The sequence below is a fragment of the Cottoperca gobio genome, chromosome 20, assembly GCF_900634415.1.
Source record: "Cottoperca gobio chromosome 20, fCotGob3.1, whole genome shotgun sequence".
Classification (NCBI taxonomy): domain Eukaryota; kingdom Metazoa; phylum Chordata; class Actinopteri; order Perciformes; family Bovichtidae; genus Cottoperca; species Cottoperca gobio.
The window spans coordinates 12,204,596-12,213,708 of NC_041374.1; the positions used below are offsets into that span (position 1 = coordinate 12,204,596).

A 9,113-nucleotide genomic window follows, 5' to 3' on the forward strand; every position below is an offset into this window, starting at 1 on the left:
CTCTCAAAAATTCCCCTAGAATCCACCTCTGCACCAATCACACAGCAGTGCTGCTGGATGCCGTCGCTCCTTGGCTTCTCATTGGCTGAGATTTGACAATAAGATTCCAGCTGTTTCACTCCCTCCTCCCCGAGCTACAAGTTAGATTGACACCCACCGAGTCAGGCCGCGCTGTGATTGGTGTAGAGTGGGAGTGAGAGGTTAGGATCCCCCATCCAGCTGTGTGAGCTTCGCTGATGGACGGAACCGACCGAATACAGTCTGGAGGAGACAAGATTGAATAATGTGTGAAACAATGGAGAGGGGCGGTGTTTGTGATCTTTAGAAAATACCAAAGGTTGACTCTTCTGACGCCTGTTTGTCTTCAGCGGCAGGGTGTGCAGCAGCATCTCTATGGATCTTTAAAAGCTGAAAACCGCCTGTGGATGCAACGTAAAGTACTGGATTGTTAAATGTGAAGGGGGAAACAGCGGAGGAATACGCGGGGAAACGAATAGATGACTAATTCTTCGTTATTTCTCCTTTTTTTGGGTTTGTCCATCAGCTCTTTGGAGGAGGAGGGAATCATAAAGAAGTTTGTGCGCGGCATGAGGCTGAACGCTGCACAAGTAGAAACACATCTTCTTCTTTTTTTTAAATTACTAACGGGGGATGGTTATGAAGTGTTGCTGAGGCTCCTGCAGAGGCTTGGACTCCGGAGACCGGGGCCTGGGCGCACCGTGTCTGCTGAGACTGAGAGGGACCCGCGCTGCAGCGAACCACCTGGAAACTATACGGTCCGCCAGACGCACCAAACCCACAAGACCCTCTCCTCTCTCCTCTCCCCCTGCCCCTCTCTTCTTCATCTCTCCCCTCCTCGTCTCTCCTTCTTACCAACCGGGTTTTTTCTTCAGGCTGATGTGGACTTTACTGCCACGACAGAAATAATCTTGTGATGACTGAGCGCTCTTTGGGCACATCTACCGAGTCCATTACAGGTAATAAATCAAGCGGAAAGATGCTCCTGCGCTCATTTAGAATACAAAACTGCCGCAAACCACTTCATGATGAATGCATGGTTATAGCTTTTTGATGAAGCTGAAGTTTGGATTAGTCGCGTGCTATTGTTGCAGATTTAAGAGATATTTCGGCATTAATTCTGATGAAAAGGAACGTTAGCCCTTCTTGTATTTCTGGAGGCTCATTAGGAGCTCCATTAGTATCAAATGGCAAATACATAATAGGCTACGTTGTCAATATGTAGGGTATCCATGAAAAAAGTTTTGTATCATATTTATTATTTTAAAACTATTTTTATGTAAATTATTTTTCGATGAGGTGTGCGCCATAATTTCCCAAAATGATCCCTCTCCACCCCCGCTGTTGCCTGCTCCTACACTATCCATCCATCCATCGTCTACCGCTTATCCGGGGTCGGGTCGCGTGGGCAGCAGCTCCAGTAAGGAACCCCAAACTTCTCTTCTCCGGGCCACATCCGCCAGCTCCAACTGGGGGATCCCGAGGTGTTCCCAGGCCAGTGAGGAGATATAATCTCTCCACCGAGTCCTGGGTCTTCCCCGGGGTCTCTTCCCAGCTGGATGTTCCTGGAACACCTCCCTAGGGGGGCGACCAGGTGGCACCCTTACTAGATGCTCGAACCACCTCAACTGGCTCCTTTCAACGCAAAGGAGCAGCTCTACTCCGAGTCTCTCATGGATGGCTGAGCTTCTCACCCTATCTCTAAGGGAGACGCCAGATGCTGAAGGTCACAGACCGATGACGCCATCAGGATCACATCATCTGCAAAGAGCAGCGATGAGATCCTCAGGCCACCGAACTGCAACCCCTCTCCTCCACGACTACGCCTCGATATCCTGTCCATGAACATTACAAACAGGATTGGTGATAAAGCGCAGCCCTGGCGGAGGTCAACATTCACTGGGACATTCACTTACTGCAGAGTATCCGGACACAACTCTCGCTTTGGGCGTACAGAGATTGGATGGCCCTCAGAAGTGACCCCCTCACCCCATACTCCCGCAGCACCTCCCACAGTATCACCCGGAAGACCCGGTCATACGCCAACTCCAGATCCACAAAACACATATAGACCGGTTGGGCATACTCCCAGGCCCCCTCCAGGATCCTTGCGAGAGTGAAGAGTTGGTCTGTTGTTCCACGACCAGGACGGAATCCGCATTGTGCCTCTTCAATCAGAGGTTCGACTATCGGCCGAACCCTCCTTTCCAGCACCTTGGAGTAGACTTTACATTCCTACACTATTTAGATTTAATTGAGAGTAGATTTGCAGCAGTGCATTTTTCACCATATGCAAAGTTGGTCAATTCTATTATAAAAAAATTAATAAATGTGCATAAATCCTTGAATCTTACTGCGCTCTGCTCCGGCTGCTGTCTGGCTGCTGTGGGTTATATTCACTGTGTCTAATCTTATGTGTAATCGCCTTTTGCTTGCAGGAGGTGAATGATGGCCGAGGAAGGGGGAAATCTCTCCGGGATCCCCAACGCCAGGGTCTCGGAGGGTTGCTCCTCTCTGCCGAGGACTTTCATCCGGCTCAACGACCTGTCCGGGGCCGGGACAGGAGGCGGGGAGCACGGCAAAGTGGCGGTGGAACCGGCGTCCCCGGTGCCTGACAGGGTCTCCAGAACCGGGGATGAAACGTCGGCGAGCGACGATGAGAACCTACCCTACCCCACCATGGCCCCCGTGGTCTTCTTCTACCTGAAACAAAACACCCAGCCTCGGAGCTGGTGTCTCAACATGGTCAACAACCCATAACCTTTAATACTTGTGAGATAGGAGTCATGTGCACGCTCCCACCTGTGGCAGGTAAGAGACACCTGCTGGGCTCTGCAGCTTTACCAGTTGACATCATGCGTTACTGAACGACCAGACTATCATAGAGTGAGCACGTGGACTGCTTAGACAACAGATATTGCCATACATCAGGGTTTGTGTGTGTTTATTGATCTACTTTCATTGTGTGTATCCAGTGAACAAGCTTCATGAACTAATAGAACAATATGAGCTGATCGGAGGTGTGTTTGTGTCACTCACATGTGTGTATTGATCTCTTTGGGACTGGATGCACCGGGGGCGTCTGTGTCCATTAGTTGACTAGTTTTGCTTTTAGTCAACTGTCATTTTGTATGCTTTTTTTCAGGCTGAATGATTCATTTCCAAGAAACCTATGAGCACATTAATCGTAAACACAAGGTTTGAAATTATGCTTTTGCAACTCAATTTGTCAGCTCTATCGATTAAATCAATGGGTAATGGAGAATCTTTCTGTCTCTCTAGAGCCGGTTACTCATAACTCCGGGAAACATCCGGAGAATCAGATTTGCACATTGGCCGGAGTTTTTCTTTCACACATTTAGCACACGACACGTTCTCATTGTTCTCTTCGACATTGTTGTTGGGTCTTTGTATAAATGTCCTTCTTCTTCACTTCCGGACAATAAGCGTCTCTATTCATTGAACGCACATTACACACACTTAGTGCTGGGGAGCTGGCCGGGTAAAGTCTGTTTAATATCCGGTTGTTTTGCATTCTCACATAATGCTTCTCTGGGGAATGTCCAGATCATTTCAGGGTTGCAGTGCACGTGTGGAAGGGGCTACTCTCTGTACTCTCTGTAGGCTACGTACGTTTGGTAGCTGGACGTGAGAGAGCGATGGGGAGGAGTGTTTCCTTGGCTGATACTGCTCTGTGCTGGTGCCTTTGTTTTTTCTCTTAGGTGTGTGTGTGTGTTATTGTCATTGATTGGGGTGTTAAGTAAGCCTCCTCTTCCCCCAGAAACATTGTCCATAGTGCTGCATGTTGCTCTTTTACACCCCCCTGCTTCCATCTTTTGTTCCCTTCTTTATCCTGCCTCGGTGTCCTGACGATCACAGCTGATTTCCATGTCTGTAAATGTCAAATATTTTAAAGGTCTTACAAATAGACCTTTTTAGCAGCAGGGGCACACAACTCCCCCTCGGCTTCTAATGGAGCAAAGGTGATCCTTGATGCTATTATCCAAGTCAGGGGTGCTCAAATATTTTCTTTTCATGGACACTCCACTGGGACCTTCGGGCAACACATTCCAATTTGATAAGAATTTGAACCAAGATTGTATCTGCGAGTGAAACGAGTCACTTGGGAGGATCCTTTAATTTATATCATTTCTCATTTAGTTTCACTTTTCCTTATGTCTCCACTTCCTGTCAGATTAATTTAAAGGATTCCAGTTGGGATGGTTTGAAACTGAAAAGTTAGTGTAATCCTATACAAGCTGTATCGCCACACACAGTCATTAACACATACATTAAACCAATCAGAGATGGAGGATATCTCCAAAAGAAGAATTATTACTTAGCCACCTAAAAATGTTCACAATGTGATATCATGCTTATTCAGTTATAATTCCAGAGCTGTACGGTGTTGCGAGGTGTACGATAATCTTGCCCTTTGTAAAATGAATGACCAACAGTTCTAAAAACAAATAATTGGTGAAAAAATACTTTTTTATTCAGACGTCTAAAACCAAAAGAGAACTAATTTACAGCCGGGTAAAACAATAAAATGATTATAACTGAGTAGCTGGAAATGAAACCTGATTTATTTCCTGTCTGTCCATTAATGGTTTCAGTCAGAACCAGTCCAAGGGGCTCCATCATGTTGATACTGCATTAGAGAAACCCGACCAACGATCTGACATAAATCATCCAATCAAACAACGTCTGGTCTGGTGCTCAAATGTTCAAACCTGTAACCGTCTTGTTTACACACTAAGGAGCACACATTGCTCGCCTGCAGGATAAATACTGACCTGAAGTCCAATGCATCACCTATAAATATATCTGCAACACTCTTTTGGCACAGTTTACGTTTCACACGGATATTAAGGAGGATTTGCATGTATTGAAGTGACTGCTGGGTAATTTGTCATGATGTCTGAATGCGTGTGTGTGTGTGTGTGTGTGTGTGTGTGTGTGTGCACATATCGTGTTTAGACGTTCTCCGTAGAGAGTCTGTAGATGTATATCTGTAGCGATTTTAGAAAAAATCACTGCTTCTGTAATGCATGGAAACGTGTGTGTGTGTGTGTGTGTTTGCACTCTCCCTTGCGTGCATCTGGGTGTACACTTTGTATCCAGAGATGCATCTCGCTATATTATTATTTTTTAGCTCTTCCTCTCTTGATCTGTGGCCCCTTCTCTGCTGCTGCCTCTGCTCTCTGACTTGAGAATGAATCCTGCAGTAGTCTCTCCTTCTCTACTATAAATACATCCTCAGCAGCAGCTCTGCCTCGGCTGTGATGCACAGAGACCGCTTCCTCTGTCTGATGCTGCAGAGCAACAACACAGGAACACCCGACTGATCTCGGGGCCAGAATCTATTCTAAACAAGCATATCCTCGGTGAGCCCTTTGCTTCAGGCGGCCCGCGGCCATTTTCAGCAGTCTGAAGTAATTAGGACCCCTGGATACTCGCTGAGGTATTTAGGGTCTAATTGAAGACCCCTGGGGTGTGCGCTCTGAGTGATGTTTTGCCCAGCACATTGCCTGTGTGAAATCCCCTCTGCTGGTTTTGCTAATGATTCCTGCAGAATCTGTGTATGATAGAGAGTGAGAGCTTTTGTGCGCCTGTGTGAGTGAGGTTGTGTAAGCAGCACACACACACACGCACACTCACACACACACACACTCACACACACACACACACACACACACACACACACACACACACACACACACACACACACACACACACACTTCCACAGGACTCCCGTAGGTGTCTCCTCTCTGGCGGGGAGCTGGATGTTGTGCCAAGACAGAGGAGGAGGAGGGGAGTTTGTGAACGCGTCCAGTGCTCTCTCTCTTTCTTTTGCTCGCACTGATTTAAGCAGAGGATTACACGACTCAGAACCGTGAGGGAGGACACCTGGCCGCCCTAGGTGTTTGTCATCACATTGAAATTGCCTTATTGGAAGACAGACAACCGCTCACGCTCGGGGGAGTGGAGGGATTCTGGCGAAATATGCTACTGATTTGTTTTTGTTTTCTTCTGTTTCGCTCTCTTGCTCTGGATTTCAGTGAAGCTTGCGTTCACATTTGTTGCTCGTTGCTCTGATGCGTCTGACAAATAATGGAAGCCGAAGCAAACACTTACTTAATCAGCAGAAAATGTCTCCTGCCCTCCCCGTCGCCTATTCTCCCCTCAACCATCCTCCTCCTCCTTGCCTACTTGTTTCCCTCCTCTGGAGTTAAAAGCCTCACGTTGGCTGGAGAGTGAGGAGGGTGTGAGTGCCTTCTCTCATGGCCTCCAAAACCAGAAGAAGAAGAGAAAGAAAGAGAAAACGTGGGGAAAAAGGGAGAAAATAAAAACTGAGGCTGTTAGAGAGAGAAGGATTTCAGAGACTTTATAAGATGTGGAAAAAGTACTGTAGGGGTGCATGTTACATGTTGTAACTTCTTTTTTTCATTTTTCATTTTTATATTTTTATTCACATGAAAAAGTGTAACAGTGCATTACAGCAAATAAGGCATTTTCATTTTTCTTTTTTAACAAAAGAACCCTTACCCACTTTCCCTCAACCCAGCCCCATCCCAACCCATCCCACGGACCCCTCTCCCGGAGCAATAAGGCAACAGTACATCAATTACATACCAAATGATAGATACAATAATATACATGCACATGTATACACATACCTGCATACATACACACATGTAAACGTACACATACTAACACATATATCAAGGGATGTCACATGGGCTGCATGTGTGGTGGACAGGGGAGTAAAAATATTGGAATTATAGGCAGATACAGGGAGAATCCCTACAGTACGGTCTACATAACTGATCAGTGGTCTCCAATGAGCATAAAACTTTTCTGAAGAACCCCGACATAGTATCGCTCAGCCACATTTGAAAGAGGGTGGTAAAGGAGATTTCCATAAGAGAAGGATTTTCCTACGAGCAATCAGGAGGTAAAGGCAATGACATTGGTTTGGGTGTTTGTCATGTTGATTCCATCTGGGGGCCTACCGAAAATAGCTACATGAGGGGATGGAGAGATTTTTAGATTTTTACAATTTCAGAAATACATTTGAAGAAAGATTGCCAGAAGGTAGATAATTTAGGGCACAACCAGAACATGTGAGTCAGGTCGCAGGGGGCCTGGGAGCATCCATCACACCTGTCATCCAATCTATCTGGATAAATCCTGGAGAGCTTAGCCTTGCTATGATGTAGTCTATGGAGAACTTTAAACTGTATTAGGCTAAGTTTAGCGCAACTGGAGGATGAGTTGACGGCTCTCAGGGCCTCCCTCAAAAAGTCATCAGAGAGGGTGATCTGTAGTTCCTTTTCCCAAATAGTTCTAATCTTATTAATGGCAGATTCATCAACCGGAGAAAAAAGATCATACAAATAAGAAACATGGTGCCTAGATAAATGTGGCAGTGGGGTGTGGTTAGGGCGCCGGCTGCTGGGGAGAGACAGGAGTGTCCCAGCTGGAGGCCAGACAGCTGAACGGAATCAGGTAATCAGTCACATAATAAATGCATGGTGATGGCCTGGTTCTGTTCTCTTGCAGTAGGCTGAGTTCCAGAGGAGACGGAGACGCTTGGTGAGCCAAGACGCAGCGCAGCCTGGAGAGCGACGAGCAGCAGAGTGACGGACTGGAGAACGACCTGTTAGTGTGCTTGTGATAGAAAGCTTACCTGTGTGCGAATAAAGCGGTGTGTGTGACCCTATACTCTCTCTCTGTCATCCCTGTAACTGACTGTGGACAAGAGGCTCCACAATAAAGTTCTTGGTTTAAGTACCAGATCCACTCCACTTGGAGGCAGGGTTTGGGGGAATTGTGGAGAGTGGGTCTTAACAAAATCCCTTAGTTGAAAGAATCTAAAAAAATCAGATCCATTTAAATGAAAGGCAACCCGTAGTTGGTCAAAACTGGCAAACAGGCCATCAATGTATAACTCCCCTATGCAGCGGAGGCCTTCCCTCTCCAAGTAAGAGAATCGGGGGTCAATTGTGGCTGGTAAAAATAGATGGTTATTACAGACAGGAGTTGCTTGAGGAAGAGTGAGCCAACCAAAGTGACGTCTAACTTGTACCCAGATCTTTAGAGTGTTAATTACAACGGGGTTAGATGTGAACTGTGAGGGGGAAAGGGGGAGAGTGCTACATGCGAGGGATTGAAGTGACGTGGATCGACATGAGTTGGCCTCCACAAGACACCAGTCACTCTGGGGCGAAGTGAACCAGAGCATGATCTTATGTGTGTTTGTGGCCCAGTAGTAGCCCATACAGTTAGGTAAACCAAGCCCACCTAGGAACCTGTCCCTCTGCAGTAATGGTCTACTAGCTCTAGCATGTTTACCAGCACAAATAAATGAGGAAATAATATTATCAATAGCAGTGAAAAAAGATTTAGGCAAAAAAATAGGTAGGCATTGAAAGATGTATAGGTATCTGGGCTGTATGTTCATTTTTATCGTCTAAACTCTTCCTGCTAAAGAGAGTGACAGGTGACCCCACCTTTGTAGGTCAGATTTGACTGTTGCCGTCAGGAGAGTAAGATTTTGTTCTCGTAACGCACTAAAAGACTGCGTGATTGCAATGCCTAGATATCTAAACCCTGAGTTGGATATTCTAAAAGGCAACGACAACGGAGGTAACTCTGTAGCCGATTGGTTAATAGGGAAACATTCACTCTTTTGGATGTTTAATTTATATCCTGAAAATGAACCAAAAGTGGTCAAAAGTGAGAGTATGTGTGGATTACTAGCTATAGGATCGCGCACATACAGAAGCAGGTCGTCAGCAAATAACGAGACCCTATGTTCGATATCCCCCCTCTGAATCCCCTTCATTCCTCACTGCTTTTAGAGCAATTGACAATGGCTCGATAGCAATTGCGAATAGTAGTGGGGAAAGCGGACAACCCTGATGCGTCCCTCGGAAAGGAGGAGATATGATGCACAGCTCAACGGGTCCTTGTCCTTCTTAAAGATCAGAGAGATAGAGGCTTGCATAAGGGTGGGTGGCAGTGAGCCTAGGTCGTACGACGAATTAAACATATCTAATAGTAATGGGGCCAGTTGATTTGAGAATTTT

The 9,113-nt window shown here is 46.2% G+C and overlaps 1 long non-coding RNA gene across 1 annotated transcript; it reads left to right on the forward strand.

Annotated features, from left to right (window-relative positions):
- Nucleotides 1-316: 316 nt before the first annotated feature.
- Nucleotides 317-7,693, forward strand: LOC115025359 (uncharacterized). Its single transcript, XR_003834196.1, has 3 exons — nt 317-977; nt 2,457-2,829; nt 7,585-7,693. It is a non-coding gene; the product is annotated as an uncharacterized LOC115025359 (long non-coding RNA).
- Nucleotides 7,694-9,113: the final 1,420 nt, after the last annotated feature.